This window comes from Typopeltis vanoorti, chromosome 15, assembly GCF_054136105.1.
Source record: "Typopeltis vanoorti isolate ZY-2024b chromosome 15, IOZ_Tvanoo_1.0, whole genome shotgun sequence".
NCBI lineage: Eukaryota > Metazoa > Arthropoda > Arachnida > Uropygi > Thelyphonidae > Typopeltis > Typopeltis vanoorti.
Window position 1 is genome coordinate 98,513,172 of NC_143563.1, and position 18,158 is coordinate 98,531,329.

The 18,158-nt window shown below is 36.2% G+C and overlaps 1 protein-coding gene across 9 annotated transcripts in view; it reads left to right on the top strand.

Annotated features, from left to right (window-relative positions):
* The first annotated feature begins 4,892 nt into the window (after positions 1-4,892).
* The window catches only part of LOC150099022 (uncharacterized), a 589,139-nt gene continuing 575,873 nt past the window's right edge, over positions 4,893-18,158 (top strand). For 5 of the 9 annotated variants that reach the window (XM_090405629.1, XM_090405627.1, XM_090405626.1 and 2 more), the window contains exon 1: positions 4,951-5,030. The gene's annotated coding sequence lies outside the window, so the exon portion shown is untranslated. Of the gene's footprint in view, positions 5,031-18,158 lie in introns of all 9 variants that reach the window. The other 4 variants (XM_090405631.1, XM_090405632.1, XM_090405630.1 and 1 more) reach the window with 2 other exon arrangements.

Genomic DNA, 18,158 nt, shown 5'->3' on the forward strand with positions numbered 1-18,158 from the left:
CTTGCTGAGGTGCAACAGAAAAAACACAGCACAGAATTGCCACCGGTAATTAAGAAGGAAAAAGGAAGACCTCGAAGTAGATATCTTCGTGGTTCTAACAGTAAAGGCATGAAGGCCAATGTGTCATCAAAAGTAAATGAATTAGACACACCAGAAAATACCAACAGGTCATAAAGCCATTCACAAGTGAAGGAAGGTTAGAACTGTCAGGAACTGATTATCCATTACATGAGATTTCTGTTTCTAATTCAAATATATATCCTAGTCCAACTCAGAACTCATGCTGGTAAAAGGATCACAACAAAGTGAAGATACAATAATAGATATTGAGGAATCACAGGCGGTGACAACATCTTTTGATAGTTTGCTCCAAGATTAATTGTCAATCCCAGTAATGAATACGATGCCTATTCTTAATACTGTTGAGTTAATTGAAACTCACCCAAATAACATAGAATCAGGTCTAAGTACAGATAGGCAAATATTAGTTCCTTGTTCTGTATCACCTGAATTATCTACTTCTCTTCAAGTTGCACAAAGTATTATAAAAGATATCGAACCTGGTGTCTCACTCTTATTACCTGGAGTTACAGTTTCACCTTCCTAAAATACATGATCAGCAGCTTCCATTACAGGATCAGAATGTTGCTCAAGAGAAGGAAAATGGGTCAGTTAATTATCCTTGGATATCCTCGTCAGAACATCAGTGTGAGGACTGCTGCAGATGCTGCGCGACCAAAAATATCCAAAGACATAATATGAAACTACATGAAAATGTCAGACAGGAATATATATTGGATGCTGACATGAAAGCAGAGTTGATGATGATGAGGCAAGAGATGAACTGCATGCGAAATGAGATGAAAAGAATTAGAGACATACATGAAAGAGTGAAAAAGAGCAGAAGGAAAGATGGCCATGCGAAAGATATATCGAATGATTCGAGAGTGGCTCTCTATGGAGATTCCATTAATCGAGGTGTGGTGAATGAGAAGATGCATAAGGTTTGTTTTCCTGGTGGTAGAATGGAGAGAGTGATTGAAGCGTTGGACATGAGGAATAAGAAAGCACAGGAGTTGGTGGTTGTAGTAGGAACAAATGATGGATGGGAACAAGGAAAATTCCAGATTAGATATAAGGAGATTATTAAGGAAAGTAAAAGATAACAGTGTGGTAGGAAAGGTAGTCAGTGTGTTGCCAAGGTATGATAGTGATGATTTGAGGAGGCGAGTAAAGATTATGAATGATATGTTGGCGCAGTTAGGTGAGGAGAATGGAGTGCATGTTGTGAATGTGTGGGAGGAATTTGAGGGACGGATGGAATTGCATAAAGAAGATGGGCTGCATTTAAATGGTTTTAGTGTGAGTCTGCTGGAGAGATTGTTACTGGCAGGAGAAGTAATGACTGTAATGAATATATCTGAGGTGGTGCGAAGTGATATGAAAGAGCAAAAAAGTAGGGTAGGGAGAAGTATTTGTTCACTTGCAAATGGGGAGGTGAATATTATGAATGAAGTAAATGAGAGAGTGGAGGTACAACACGAACAGGGAAACGGGAGGAGTCAGGGTGGACAGGGAGAAACTTTATGAAACATGCGGGTGCTGAATTCAGAGGTGAATGTGTAAGCGGAAAAACACACTGCGATGGATGGGAAGAGTTTAGGTGTGAAGAAAGTTGTAGAATTGCTGGTAATGTAGAGGAAGTGACTGGGGAAGGTATTGAAGAGTCACATCATAGGAGTGACGTTCATACGACTTATGGAAGCAGTAATGATTTCTTATGTTTATTCACTAATGCTAGAAGTATTCGAAATAAGGGGAACGAAATTGTTGCTTTGCTGTAGTCTGTTCCCCCAAAATTTTTGGTATAAATGAGGCGTGGTTAGATGACGATGACATCTTGGCAGGAATAGAGATGAACGGATATGATATTTGTCGCGAAGATAGACAGGGAAGAAAGGGAGGAGTACTGTTAATGGTAGCAGATGAGTTGTGCTCATCTAAGGTGGAATTGCAAGGTGCAAATAGTGGCCACAGTTTTGAGGCAGTATAGTGTGAGGTAGAAGTAAACAGGATGAAATATTTAGTTGGGTGTTGCTATAGACCTGATAATATGGAGGGTAATGAGAAGGAAATGTATAGGCAAATTGGCCTAGCTAGCAAGAAACGAGTTATCGTTATGGGAGAATTTAATTATGGTAATATAGACTGAAGCAAGAGACTGCATCTGGGGGGTAAAGAAAATGAATTTTTGGAGTTTTTGAAAGATAATTACCTTAGGCAACACATAACGGAGGGTAAAGGAGGATCAAGAATATTGGATTTGATCATCTCATCAGATGATGTTATTATAAATGAGGTGTCAAATCTTCCACCAGTTGGTGAGAGTGACCACGAGGTGATCACGTGCAGGGTGACCAGTCATTCGAGGACGTCTTTTAGAAAGGGATATATGTGGAATTATAAGACTGGTAATTACGAAAAGCCCAGGAAACGGCTTGCGATAATAAATTGGAAAGAGGAACTGGATGGAAAGGATATCAATGCTGCTTGGGCCATACTCAAGAACTATTTGGCGGAAGCAATATCAGAGTGTATTCCAAGGGTCAAGAGGGTAAATAGAGTGAGTGTAAAATGAATGAATCAAGAGATTCATTCAAGAAGGTATGCAATCTGGAAGAAGGTATTATGGAAGAAACACAAAATGAGTATTTATAACAACCAGTTGCATGAGAAGTACAAAGAGCAGGCGCGGAGGGTGACTAGCTTGATAAGGGTAGCAAAAATGCAGTATGAGCAGCAGTTAGCTAAAGCGGCCAAAAAAATTCTAAGGAGCTTTTTTTGATATGTCGCCAGTAGAAGAAAGAATGATTATGGTAGGATGGGATTGACAGGTGAAAACGGAGGAATGATAACCGCTGCGGAGGATATAGTTGAGATATTTAGTGAGCAATTTCTAAAAGTATTTCATTTTTGTGAAGGTGGCACCATGCAGAACTTGAAAGCAGTGGGAAAGGAGGAGGAGGAGGAGGAACTGTTAGTAAGTGAACAGGAGTTATATGAGGAATTGAATAGACGTGATGCTATTTTACCACGTGTTTTGAGGGAATAATGTGCCAGACAGTTAACAACAGCTTTTGTATATCTTTTCAACATGAGTCTCTCACTGGGTCAAGTTCCAAAATAGTGGAAAGAGGATAAAATTGTTCCAATTCATAAGGGAGGTGATAAGAGTAAGGCTTTGAATTATAGACCAGTCTGTGTGTCTGGAGTTGTGTTCAAGGTATTAGAGAAGTTAGTTAGGAATAAGATTCAGAATTGGGTTGAATGAGAAGGAAAGATTTACTGAAGGAAGATCGTGCTTTAGCAACCTGCTTACTTTTTATAATAAAGTGGCAAATGCGTTGGATAAGGGTGTGGCAATACAGTGGTATATTTAGATTTTACAAAGGCGTTTAATAAATCGGCACATGACAAGCTGGTAATTAAATTGGAACGGATGGGGCTGAACAGTAGATTGGTTCGCTGGATTGGAGATTGGCTGTCTGATAAGTATCAGCGAGTTGTCTATGGAAGAGCATTATCCCAGAAGAGGAAAGTTACTAGTGGTGTACCTCAAGGGTCTGTTTTAGGTCCATTACTGTTTAATTTGTATGTAAATGATATCTGGAGAGGTCTGAATGGTTATATGCAGCTGTTTGCAGATGATGCAAAGTTGGGGAGAGCTATCAGGAGTAGTGTGGATGCTGTAGCTTTGCAAGAGGACTTGAATACACTGGCCGAATGGATAAATAAGTGGGGATGTCAGTTCAATGTTTCAAAGTGTAAGGTTTTGAAATTTGGGAAGCAGAGATGGGATGTAAAGTATACAATCGGTGCAAATATCTTGGATATTTGATATCTTGAGGTAAAGGAAATGAGAGATCTGGGAGTGATTGTAGACAAGGACCTAAAATTTCGGGGACATGTTACTAAAATAGTGAAGACAACACAGCGGATAATGGGAATGATGCGGAGGACATTGACTTGTAGAAGTAAGGATGTTATGGTTCCTTTGTATAAGGCTTTGATCAGGCCACATATGGATTACTGTGCACAGATCTGGTCACCTGGTTTTCAAAAAGATGAAATTGCGTTGGAAAAGGTTCAGAGGCGATTGACTAAGGTGGTTTCTGGTCTCTGGAATGTAGAGTATGAAACAGATTGACAAAATGCAATTTGCAGAAATTGGTGGATAGAAGGAGGAGGGGGAATATGATTGAGACATATAAGCTGTTAAGGGGTTATTACTAGATTAATGTCGGGGAGATTTTGCACAGAATGGGTGAGGACAGCAGGAGAACAAGAGGTCATTCCTGGAAGCTGTATAAGGAGGGTGTGAGCAAGGGAGTGAGGAGCAGGTTTTTTGTATGGAGAATGGTGAGTGATTGGAATGCTTTGCCCGAGAGTGTTGTGTGCAGAGACGGTGAATATATTTAAGGCACAGTATGATAAACTGTGTGTATAACAGTGGACCTCCCACGATGGGTCTTTGACTCCATGGAGGTTTTTATAATAATAATAATATAAAGGACATATTTTCCATTTTTAATGTTACTTATCCATCACATTATTATTATTATTATTATTGTTATTATTATTATTATTATTATTATTATTATTATTATTATTATTATTATTATTAGTTATGGATATATTTTTATTATAATTTTCTTGAATAATATTAATCTAAGAATCTTCTTAAATGAGATAATAATTATATAGCAAATTTGTTATTTCTCTTGTTCAAATATAAATTATGCGAAATATTAAATATTAATGATAAGCATGCCAATTTTTAATAATTTACATACTTTATTTAATAAATTAGTTATTCCAACTGAAGTCGCTAGAGGGAACATCATGAAGTTGTTTATCTTATGTCTTCTGCTGTTGTTTGATGACGTTTTGTTCGAAGTAGTGCATGTTAATTTTTTTGTATTATTTTGGCTTCGTTTCCTTCGGTAGACGCCATAATTTTGTGATAAACGGTAGGTTATAATATTTTTATTAGTTTACCGATATACTGTTGAAACAATCTGCACGCGTTGACGTGTTTAATTCTTGATTTACAAAGCGAGCGTTAATTAGGGCATATTTTTAAAATATGTGAACTGAAATGAATCATGCAAATACTAGAATGGCTAATATTAACAACTGCATGTCGAAAAAAAAAACTATTTGTGTATGCGAATACCGAATCGATAGACTGCTTTTTTATAATTTAATGGAATCCTGAAAATCTTCGTGTTTTATTCGTAAATGCATTTATTTCATGCGCGACGCACTCAGGCTTTGCAGTTCTGTTGCTGAACAGACTCGGAGAGTTATCTTGGCTAGAAATATTTCCCTCAACTTCATTCGCTAACAAAATACTATTTTTATGGACTTTAAATAAAAACAGGTCAGGTTAGTTGGCGAGGACCACAATTTATTTTTTGGCAGGATTTTAAAATAGCGATTATGCCTGGTGACTAGTGTTATACATAATTAGCAATACCTTGCGTCTAATCTATAGTGCATTCCTGGATGAATTTATTTTGTAGTTTTGTCTTTACGCCAAATGATTACATCTAGATTCTTTCATAGTCTTTCGTAAAAATATAAATAGTTCCAGATTTAAAAATGCGGTATTAGGCAAGTTATTACAATCTCTTCACCCTTACAACCAACGCTTGGTATCGCTCTATTAGGATATATCCGGTTGTTTCGTCATCTGCTTTACCCTCGACTCAGGATTTTTGGCAGGATTTTAAAATAGCGATTATGCCTGGTGACTAGTGTTATACATAATTAGCAATGCCTTGCGTCTAATCTATAGTGCATTCCTGGATGAATTTATTTTGTAGTTTTGTCTTTACGCCAAATGATTACATCTAGATTCTTTCATAGTCTTTCGTAAAAATATAAATAGTTCCAGATTTAAAAATGCGGTATTAGGCAAGTTATTACAATCTCTTCACCCTTACAACCAACGCTTGGTATCGCTCTATTAGGATATATCCGGTTGTTTCGTCATCTGCTTTACCCTCGACTCAGGATATTGAATATTATTATCTGTTATTTTTAATTTTTGATCTGCCATGAAACATGGCTTCTTTATTTATAGCGAATGACTTTTTTGTTGTATTTTGATTTGTTTTCTTTAGTTTTTATATTCGGTTAGGTTCATTTTTTAGGTTAGCTTAGGTTAAGTTATGGTCCAACAATAACAACAAAAAGAGGTCTTTTGAATATTTTGCTGATACAATTCAATATTGCTGGCACCTTCTTAAAAAAAATCTTTTTCTAAAAATTAGATTGCTTCAAAAACATACAAGAAAATTTATGAAAATTTGTAAATTTATGAAAGTTATAAATTTATAAAACTGTATGAAAGAATATATCAAAAAATGGTTCACCTTGTCCTGATTCCAATTAGAATCTGAAATTCATTACATTTTCGAACTTTTAGAAATAATTATTATTATTTGGTTGGTTAATTGTTGCTTATTTCTGAATGGTATTTCCTACTAGATGTAGGTAATACTAATACAAATTCTATTTGATGTAATTATGTTAAGTGTGTTAATAATATGAAGAAGCCGCTTGAGTTTATCTTTTGGTAAATTGTTTTACACAGCGACAAGGTATATTCTCATAAAGAGTATTAAGTGACGTAAGTGATCATAAGTCTTGATCTTGACCATTCCCATTTCTGTTTGCTGTATACAATATCTGTATTAGTTGATTTTGGGAGCTATCTGGACTGCAGGTCAGACATAAACGCAGGATACACCACATTTTAACTCTTCTCTTGAATTTCCCATGCTTTTTTGCGACATATCGCGTAAGATACTTTCGAAAGATAGCGCTCATGTAAATATTTTGCCACTGTACTGCTATTTTTAAAATTAATTTTTATGATGGGGGTTGGAAAATTCAGTAATTTTGCCGAGAACGGATATTGCCGTTTACATGCCGGGGGGGGGGAGTTTTCACACCTGCTTAACGAAGCTCATGGACCGCTTAAAGAAACTTCTCAATTCTTCATGTCACATTGGGATTCGAGCCAGCGATTGTAAAGTGAAAATGTTATCCAATTGATTAGAGAACACTACTTAACAGATGAATTTAGTTGATTTTCTTTGAAATTAAATTGGTCTCAATATATCTTTTGGAGTGTATTGAGAGCTATTTATTTAATTGACGATTTAGTTTAAAAAGATTTCCATATTATAGTTAATTCCGAATACGAAATTAGTTCAATGTACATAAGTTGTAAAGGTGGTATAAGAACTAAAGGGGAATCTACATTTTTTTGTGTACTAATACAAGAAGCATTCGAAATAAGAGGGGAGAGTTTTTGGCATTAGTCAGTGGAATCTCGCCAAAAGTTATAGGCATTCATGAAACTTGGCTGTCAGTAGAAGATGTGGTTATTAGAATTGAATATGATGGGTAGAGTATTTTCAGGGAGGATAGAGAAGATAGACGGGGGAGGGGTACTACTGATGATAGCTGAATAGCTGCAGCCAAAAAAAAAAAAAGTAGTATATCAAGAAGATAGATGTGTGAATGGTAGTTCATTTGAGGCGATCTGGTGTGAAATAGTGGCCAACACAACCAAATATACAGTTGATTACTGCTATGGCCAGGGGGTATAAGGGATGATGTAGAATACATGCATCTGCAAATTAGCGCAGTGAGTGCAGGTCGAGTGATTATTATGGGGGATTTTAACTATGGTGATATCCATACACCTTCTATGACTTGTGGTATGAGAGTGTTAGATCTGGTCATAGATTCCGAAGACCTATGCATAAGTAAGGTGTCCACGTTAACTCCGATTGATGAGAGTGATCATCCGGTATTGACCTTGGAGGATTGCAAAATTTGTGGATTTCTCTCTTAAGAAGGGATGTATACGGAACTACAGGTTAGATAATTATAACAAGCTTCAGAGATAGCTTACAGCCATCCCATTACATAAAAAAACTGCAGGGGAATGTTGTTAGCCGTGCATGAGCTATAATCAGCGGGTATCTGAGGGAAGCAATATCGGAATGTATTTTCATGTTAGGAAGATAAATAAGGTAGGCGTTAGATGGATGAGTAATAGTATTAGGCGTGATCTGAAAAAAAAATATATATTATGGATAATTTATATTATCCATAATATAAATATAAATATAATAGAAAGGTTACCAGTATAGTAAAGTAGTGTATGGAGGAGCAGAGTCCAGAATGAAGCAGGTGACCAGTGGTGTGCCTCAAGGCTCTGTGCATAAATTATTTGTAGTCATTTGTACATAAATGATGTAGGAAATGACTTGAAGGGAGAGAGAGAGATATTTTCAGTTGTTTGCTGATGATGGAAAGTTGGGTAGTGCAATGAATAATCAAGCTGATGTAGAGAGCTTGCAGGATTATTTAAATAAGCTAGCAATAGGTAAAAGATAATGGATGTTAGTTCAATGTGGAAAAGTGCAAAGTTGTGATTTTGGGATTAAAATATTACAAGTTGTGTGCTATATTGATGGAACAACACTTCAAGAGATTGATGAGGCTAGGAACTTGGAATGGTTAGTGGATAGAGAGTTCAAGTTCAGAGGGCATATCGCTAAGGTGTCCAAGATAGCTCATAGGATTACTTGGCTATTGAAGAACACACTAACATGCATGAATAAAGAAGTTATTATTCCTCTTTATAAGGCGTTGATACGTCTACATTTGGATTACTGTGTTCAGGTTTGGTTGCCTGGATTCCTTGGAGATGAGGTGGTGGTAGAAAAGATTCAGAGGCGAGTGACCAAGTTGGTGAGTGGTGTAAGGAATGCTCCCTACATTGATAGATTGAGAGTTTATTGATTGCAGAGGTTGGTTGATAGGCTGAGAAGAGGGAATATGATAGAAACATCTAAGTTAATAAAATGTTTTTATAAGATTGGGAGAAATAGGAGAAAGCAGGGGAAATATTTCAGTGGTCGGATAGTCGTGGGAAAACCACAAGTCATCCCTGAAAATTAAGTAAGAGTGTGGTTAACAAGGGTGTGAGGACTAGATTTTTCTCTTGGAGAGTGATGAATGAATAAAATGCGTTGTCTGACTCAGTTGTGAGTGTCTCGTCTGTCAATGAGTTCATATTATGTGAATAGTTTGCGTCTCCCGCGATGAGTCTTTTCATTCCATGGAGATGTATGTATAATAATAATAAATTATTATTATATGTATAATATATAATAATATGTATAATAATAATAAATTATTATTATACGTAAAAAAAAAAAAATCAGCTAACGCCTTTTTATTCCCGTATACGGGAGTAGGCGAGGCCATTTAGCCCTATCTAACTTTTGGAGACTGAGTGGGCAGTTCATTCACCACTGGTACCCAATCAGAGACAGATGGCCCAAGGCTATCACTAATTAAGCGGTACGCAGTGAAGAGAGACGGCTCAAATGTGCCGCCATCTCGTGGTCCCTAACCCTAACACAATATATTTAATGTCTGAAATAATGTGGATTCTACGGTCGATTTTCTTGAGTTTACAGGACGAAAAACCCGAGTTTCCGGGAGGAAAAACCTGCTTGCCCGTGCCAGAGATCGACTAACTCGGGAACCGGTCGAAAAAAGGCTTAGAAAAATTTCTTCTAGTCGCCGACTAGACTCGAAACCAAGTCTTCCTTCGTGCGGCTAAGCGCGGTGGTATGCAAACGCCACATCCACTGAGATACACAGGGTCTTATTATACGTATAATAATAAATTTCTCGATATTTTTATTTTTTTAATTTATTTATTTTAATGTGGCTCCCAGCCATGAACACACTTCTTATTGTGCATTCGTACCGTGGGTGGTGTGACGATTTTATTTTCTATATTTATTAATTTTATATATTTTTGTTTTGTCTTATTTTCTTTTATTTTTTTACCTACTCTCGAAACCCTTTTCTAGAGGCTGAACATGAAAACTTTTCAAGCCACTTCAGACTTACAACTGATACGAAATATATTTTACTTATTAATACTATTGGATATGATATCATTTTAATTTTAATATTTTCTGCACTTTTTGAAGAATGAGATCATTTCTATGAACATGTCTGAATGTACTAGGAAGATATCTTCGGAACATATTAAATTATAGAGCCGAAAATTTTTCAATTTGGCATACTTAAGATCTTGAAACGAGAGTAATAGCCTCCGTTTCAATGTCTTTGTACAATTATTTTACTTTATTAGACCAGACCATTATTTTCTGCAGAAATATTTATAATATTACCTTTATTGAAATTATAAAATTTAATAAACGAAATTAGTCTAATTTTTGTGCTGGATATATATATATATATATAATTTTTCAAAGTGCTTTGTTGGTCAAACTTTATTTCAATTCAAGTTTAATATAGTTATTAATCAACATACCTCTCACGCCTTGTGCAAGAGGACTTGCATACAGTTCACTGTCTCCCACTTTATTGTTTGAAGCTCGCAGGGTACGGACGAGTTCTTGTTCCAGAAAATTTCTACTGATGTCGCGGCCTACTTGAACGGTGAAGTTGACAATAACACCGTCTTCTGATCTTTGGTCCAAATTTCCTCTTGGAGGGGGTAGAATGCTGTTTACTTCAGCGTCTACGAAGTTATCACCAATGTTGCTAAACTTATAAGTGTCACTAATCTGAAAAGTACAAATAAGAGATTTATTTGTACTTTTAAATCACTATATTCTTAAATCAGTTCAAATAATTATTTGAATTGATTTTTACAATTTTTTTAACGGCAAACATTTTAACGATATAAAATTGATTTTTTTATTGAAAGTAATTCAAATATATTGCTCTATGGTAACATGTCGAGGACACGATATTTATTTTATCTCATTTGCATATGTTAGTTAGTCATAGTCATCTCCTGTGTACAGATATCATTCCTTGTTATATATATATATATATATATATATATATATATATATATATATATATATATATATATATATATATATATATATCTCATCCTGAGATGTTTATTTAATAAGGTCAAATCACCTTATGGTAACTTGTTTTGGTAAAATATTTATAAGCTCTGTATTACTTAAAACTTAGTATTTCTTAGCCTGGCTCCCACTGACGAGACCTCAATAAAGGTCGAAATCGGTCTGGGTAGTGGCCCCTTGCCTTTAATACATAGCATCATACATCTCCTCCAGGAGATGTGCTTTGCATTAAGGGTAAATATTAAGAATAGTGATCAGAGCTTATTCTACTTTACCACGAGTTGCCTTGACTTGCACTACCTGCAGGGTCAGCTAGACTTGCAACACTTGCAGACGCAAACTTGACTGACTTGTCTGTTTGCTTACTTGGGAAATGGAGTAAAAAACCAGGTTTATATTTAAAATAGCTTGGTATCTTTAACATATATTATACCCAAGGTGGAAAACTCTCTACATATATAACATATATATATGTGTATATATGTGTGTGTGTGTGTGTGTGTGTGTGTGTGTGTGTAGTTTTATGTAGGTTAGGTACCAAGAGATGGCAGCACTTGTTTGCCAGTCTCTTCATCGGTGGCTACCTATAATTAGTGATAGACATGGGGAAGCTATCTCTGATTGTCTACCCGTGGAGATTGAACTGCCCACTCAGTTCATTTTTCATCTTGTCATGCCATTTACGACAGCTTTATCAAGAATTCGGCGGACTTCGAGGCTTCGTCTTTTTATCAGGATCAGAATCAAACGAAATTTCATTAGCATATTCAATGCGATTGAAAACTAGCTCAAGTTCTTTTGTAGTTAGCTTCGTAGTCGTAATATTCTATTGTTGTTCGCACTCCTTATCTTCTTCTTCATATGCACGCTGTTCTTCTAGTTGAAGGAGATCATTCTCGCTTAACTGTTCTGAATGGGAATCGAGCAAGTTTCTCGCATCTTCATTATCCAGTTTATTAAATCCAAGTTCTTTTCCAATTCTGCTGATTTCTTCAGTAATGTTAAATCTTGGATTTTGAGCAAGATAAACTAACATAGGCTTGAGTTTAAAGTCACCTTCTGCATTGCCTCATGATAAAAGCGTAAGAAGATTTTTAGATACTTTGTATCCTGGTTGAGATTCTTCAGTTTTAGCTAGAAAAGTTTTTGTTGGAATACACTTCCAAAAGAGACCAATTTCGTCCACGTAAGATATTTGCAGATCGTCATAATCGCTCTCCTGAATTATGCTTTGCAATTCTTCAGGAAACTTGGCTGCAGAATCTTTATTCTTCCCCCGTTATTCTTCAGCTATACAGTACATTTCGATTTTTAAAATAGTCAAACCATCCTGAACTCACAGTGAAGCTTTCACTTTCACAGTCCTCTTGCAATTTGGTCTCTTTCAATGAGGTAAAAATTTTGAGAGCTTTTGTCTGAATATTCCCTGTACTAAGAGTATTCTTTTTTGGTTATAATCCTCAATCCAGAGTGATTGAAGACACTCCATCTCGATTATTAAATGATTTCTATTTCGTGTGATCTTAATGCTTAAAGAAGCAGCAGCAACTTTTTTTGTATTCTTTGCTCTTATTTAATATAGTCCAAACTGTATATTCGCTATATCCCAGGTCTCGCACAGTCATTTTATTACTAGCATGTCTCTTAATGATTTCCAGCTTTTCCGCTCGCTGCAGATTGGCGACAAAAAATTTCGCGTAACTTAAATAACATCGCGTTAACTGATTAATCACTCGCTTAAAGCGGGAAACAGTATCATTTCACTCAATCGCGCTAAATGATTATCGCGCATATCGAATTCGCGTTAAGCGAGGTTTCTTGAGTATTCCCTGTACTAAGAGCTATTCTTTTTTGGTTATAATCCTCGATCCAGAATGATAGAAGACACTCCAGACATAAATTGTTATTGTTATTATTATTATTGTTATTTTGCTTTATCTTATATTATTTTTCCCTAATTTATCGGAGGCAATTTTTGCGTCTTTGTTTACAAATATGAGTGGTTACAAATATTTTTGTTTCTTTCTCGTTGTTTACAGTTACAATTAATTCTTCTTTACGTTCGCTTGTAAGCGAAGCGTGAAACAGACGTGATGGCTTTGAACGTGATCGTGTGAGAAATAAACTGAAGAACTTCTTTTGCTGATTTTTAGTGAAGCACCATGAATTTAACTAGTACAAAAATGAACGAAAACTCCCATATTCACTGAAAAAAAACTGTATATTCAACATGCGCCTGACTCTTATTTGTGTGTCTACTTGTTCTTTAAATTATACCAGTCTCGTAGTATGTTTTATATGTATTTTATTTGTTTCTTGTTTGTTACCAACGATACAGATAAACTTGTATGTTCGCATATAATTCTTAGTTGGGATAAACAGATTGTATACATGTTTATGAAAGTGAATGATACATATACAGCCACGAAATGGTAGACCGAAAAGCGGAATGCAAATATATTAAGTTTTATATGTTTGTGGGGTTACAATCGAAATGCTTCAACAGATCGATCATTTTCGAGCGACCCGCTGTTGTTTTTATTAAAGCTTTAGGACTGTTATATTTATTAACACGATTGTATCCAAACATTCATTAGGTTAGACTTAAGAGTCAGTTACATACAATGCATGCCATGCATGTACGAGGGTGGTCCGAAAAGTTCTTGGCTTAACAATGAAAAACGAATTTATAATTTCAAAATTATTTTTATTTTTCAACATAATCTCCCTTAAGACTGATACACTTATTCCAGCGATGCTCTTCATTCAAAGAAAAACCCTGAAAAGCGAGGAAGAGGTAGAAGTCAAAGGGAGCTAAATCTGGGGTATTGGGTGGATGTTCCAACAATTCATAGCGCAGATCCCTTAATTTTCCCATTTCCAAAATACCTTTGTGGGCAGGTGCATTGTCCTGATGAAAGATCATTTTTTTTCTTCTGCAAACCGGGTCTTTTCTTAGGAATTTTTTCGTCTAGTCTGGTTAAAAGGTCAGAATAATATTCACTGGTTATTGTTTTACCCTAATAAACAAAATACCTTTAGCATCCGAAAACACCGATGTCGTGACCTTTCCTGCTGATGGAACCGACTTTGTCTTCTTCGGCGCTGAACAACCTGATTCTTTTCACTGTTTTGACTGCTGTTTGGATTCTGGTGTGTAATTGTGAATCCAAGTCTCATCCATAGTAATAAATCGACGCACAAAATCAGTTTTATTCTTGTTAAAACGCTCCAAGCACTGTTCAGAGATTTTCATGCGAGTGCGTTTTTGATTTGCTGTGAGCAAGCGCGGCACCCACCTTGTGCAAAGCTTTTTCATTTGCAATTCTTCATGCAAAATATATCCTACACGTTCTTTTGAAATGCCTATAGTCCCAGCAATTTCACGCACTTTGACTCGCCGGTCATCCAACCATATCATGCACTTGATCAATGATTTATGGTGTTGTTACACTTTTTGGACGTCCTTTACGTGGATCATCTTCAAGGCTAGTACGGCCACGTTTAAACTCGGCAGTCCATTTCTTAATTGTCGAAAACGAAGGAGAAGACTATCCAGAAACTTTTATGAACTTCGAATAAATTTCATCTGGCGTTATTTTTATAAAGAATTTTATAACACACGATACTCAATTTTATCCATTTCAAAGGATACAGGCAACACTTTTGCTTCAGACAGCGGTATAAAACAAACTACTTGATAGAATGACTTGCAATTTCACACGCATGCTTATGACAGAAGTCCCAACTTAGAAAAAAATCTTGCCGATAGTGTTGCCATCTATGGTCGAGGCCAAGAACTGTTCAGACCACCCTCGTGTATACACTGAGTTACTTTGCATTAGAACATCCACCTAATAACTTGTTGGCCCATCTCTCTGTACAATCACGGCTCCCAGACGTCTATGAACAGATTCCACACGGTGTCGAACATTCTCCATGTGTAACTCGACCCATGTCTGTGCAACAACTCCGTCAGTTGACGCTCCATCGTTGGAGGAGAATCAGCAGTTCTCAAACCCCGTTCTAGCGTATCCCACTCATGTTTATTATTGGGTTACAGTCAGGGGAGTTTAGGGGCCCAGGCACTGTGTCGAATTCGTTGTCATGCTCCTCCAACCACTCAGTAGTTGTACGAGCCCGATGACAATGTTTTCCTTTTGAAAGATGACACTGTGGTCTGGGTGGATCTCCTGCAAATATGGATGGAGATGGCCGGCTAACAGGTCCTAGCGCTCACCATTAAGTGTTTGTGGGATGATAACCAATGGACCTAGGATGTGGTAGGAAGAATTTCCCAGACTATGTCCACGTCCAACGGCCTGTTGAACCCCATCTGTGCAACCAGGGCATAGGGCTTCATGTTGTTTACGGCAAATGTGACCCCGGCACACATTTCCCGAATTTTGTTACTTAACGAATATGAGGAAATTAATTTAAAACAAGTAAAATAATTTAAACACAAACGTTTCGTTACCAATTATAATGTTATTTGGTAGATACTTGTATTTGTGTTTTGTATTTTAGTAAATTAAGATGACTGTGAGGTTTCTAAACATCTAGTGTGAAAATGAATTATATTTCTTAATTTTACTTACTCCTTCTTTTGCCATCTTGGACAAGTCGCTGTATTCAGGGGAAAGATTATTTGATAATCCATTATTATATGATACTTTTGATTTACCCATTTTCATTACCTTTAATAGCAGCACAAAAGTCTTGATTTCTGAAAAAAAAATATAAAAAAATTAGCTAATGGGAAAAGTAAGAGTAATATTTACAATATATAAATTCATATATAACAGGTTGTTATATGATTCATCCTTTTTCAGTATACAAAAACTTAAGGAACTGATTATAATGCCTACGCCTTAAACGAACAAGTAAAGATATGATCGCAGACAATTATATAAGAAAGATGCATTTTGTGATAGCATAGTTATCTTATAAAGCTCTTGTATAGCTACGCTTTTCATAATCATAGACTGAATTTAGAGCCAACTGTAGACATAATTTTGTTTTGTCTCTTTGACCAATTATGTAGTTATTTGTCTCCAATCTTTGTCCCCCATGGAAAAAAAAATATATTTATATATATTATATATATATATATATATTTTTTTTTTTTTCGTCGGATGGTCGACTTCTTCAGGCGTGAAGAAACACAGAAAACAAATAAAAAACACTATAAAGAAACGTGTCACTGAAATTCGACTATTATAAACTTCAGTTAACTTTGAACTGGAGCAACAGTCCGTGTTAAAGTTCTATTGTTAGGCATCTGTGCGCGTGTGCCTAACAATATTCAACTCATTCAACTCTACTATTAGATATTGGTTCACGAGTGCACCAATATCTAATAGTAGAGTTGAATGAGTCGGATAAATTGCAACTAAGGTCCATAACAATTTCTTTAGACTCGACTATGCGGCGTTCTACCTCGTCAGGGCATATGTGAAGGTTTGAAGTTGTTGTCCAGTTTATCTCATGTTGGCGGCCTTCATTATTTGTGTTTACTGAAAACAGGGGACATGGCTTGACAGGGCACTTGCTGTAGTTCTTTTGTAGGCAATGTCTCTCTGGTGTTCTTTGAGATGCAGTAGGATGGATTTCTCAGTCTGGCCATAGTATGGCCTATCACAGTCGCACGTAATTTTGTACACTCCTGGGAATTGTAGATGGTTGTGAGCTGGTTTGTGTTTGCATATAATTGATCTTAATTTGGGAAGAGTAGAGAAGCACGTTTTTATGTTAAACTTTCTTAAAATTATTTGTAGTTTCTTGGAGAGCGAGTTGATGTATGGTAAGGAGATATAACCTTTGGAGTTGTCCTGAGTTTCTGAGTTGTTTATATATATATATATATATATATATATATATATATATACAGGGTGTTCGGGATAAATTTGACATATTTATAATTAATTATATTTTTCCGTAAGTTACATGTATTAACACACACTTCTCTTCATTTAAAAGTTTGGACCCTTCTTCATTCATATACAAGATGTCAGAAAGGATGGATAGCTGGAACCCACCTGAATCATGGAAGAGAATAACTTGTATCATGATGATTCGTGCCCGCCATCAAAATAAGGATATTACAACTGCTGCCCAATGCTCCCTGAATACAGTAAAAACAATCAGGCATGAACTAGAGACTTGCAATGGTGACTACGAGGATGTAGCAAGAAGAAAGATCCCTAGCAGACGATCTGATTGCGTTCGTACAGCAGAATTCCTCGCAAATCTTCAGGAACAGGTGTTGAAGAACCCTGGCATTGGAATTCGGGCTTTGTTCGTGGAGTTGCTAACTGTAGTCAAGCCCTGGATAACAAGGGTAGCCAATGGTAGGCCGTATGTATGGCAGCAGGATTCGGCCCCTTGCCACACCTCTGGGAAAAGTCAAAAATGGTTGTCTGAAAATTTCTACGACTTCACCAGTCCAAATGTTTGGCCTCCAAACTCCCCAGACCTTAACCCCATGGATTATTTTGTATGGGGCGCAGTTGAAAAAGACACCAATCGCACTTCCAGTAATACAAAAGCCCAGTTAATGGATAAAATTAAAACAGTTTTTGCGGCCCTTCCCAGGGAGACTGTAACATCAGCTTGTTCGAGGTTCCGAAGCAGAATTGAAGCCGTGATCGATGCTAATGGTGGTTATTTTGAGTAAATCTTGTTGATAGTATTGTAATTAACTCTGCCTGTAATGTTTTTTTGTCAATTCATTAAATTTAATAGATACAAAGAAGATTTTCTTTTTCCTTACGAAACTGTCAAATTTATCCCGAACACCCTGTATATATATATATAGAGAGAGAGAGAGAGAGAGTTTTTAGTTTTTTTAAAGTAAAGAAATCACTTTACTTTCGAGAAAACAGACTCGCTGATGTCGTGCTGGCACCAGATAGATTTACGATCTATACAGATGAAATTCCAATAGATTCTGAGAAATCTGTTTGCAATTTTTTTCTGGGAGATTCCCTATATATGATTATATACGACTCGCTCCTAGTCGTATATAAATAATTCAAAACTATTTTCTTTCGGTGTAACTGTTTACTTAGTAAAGCAAATTAAATATCCATGGTACCAATGAAAGCGGAACTGTTTAAAAATGCTAGGACAATGATCTGTTGA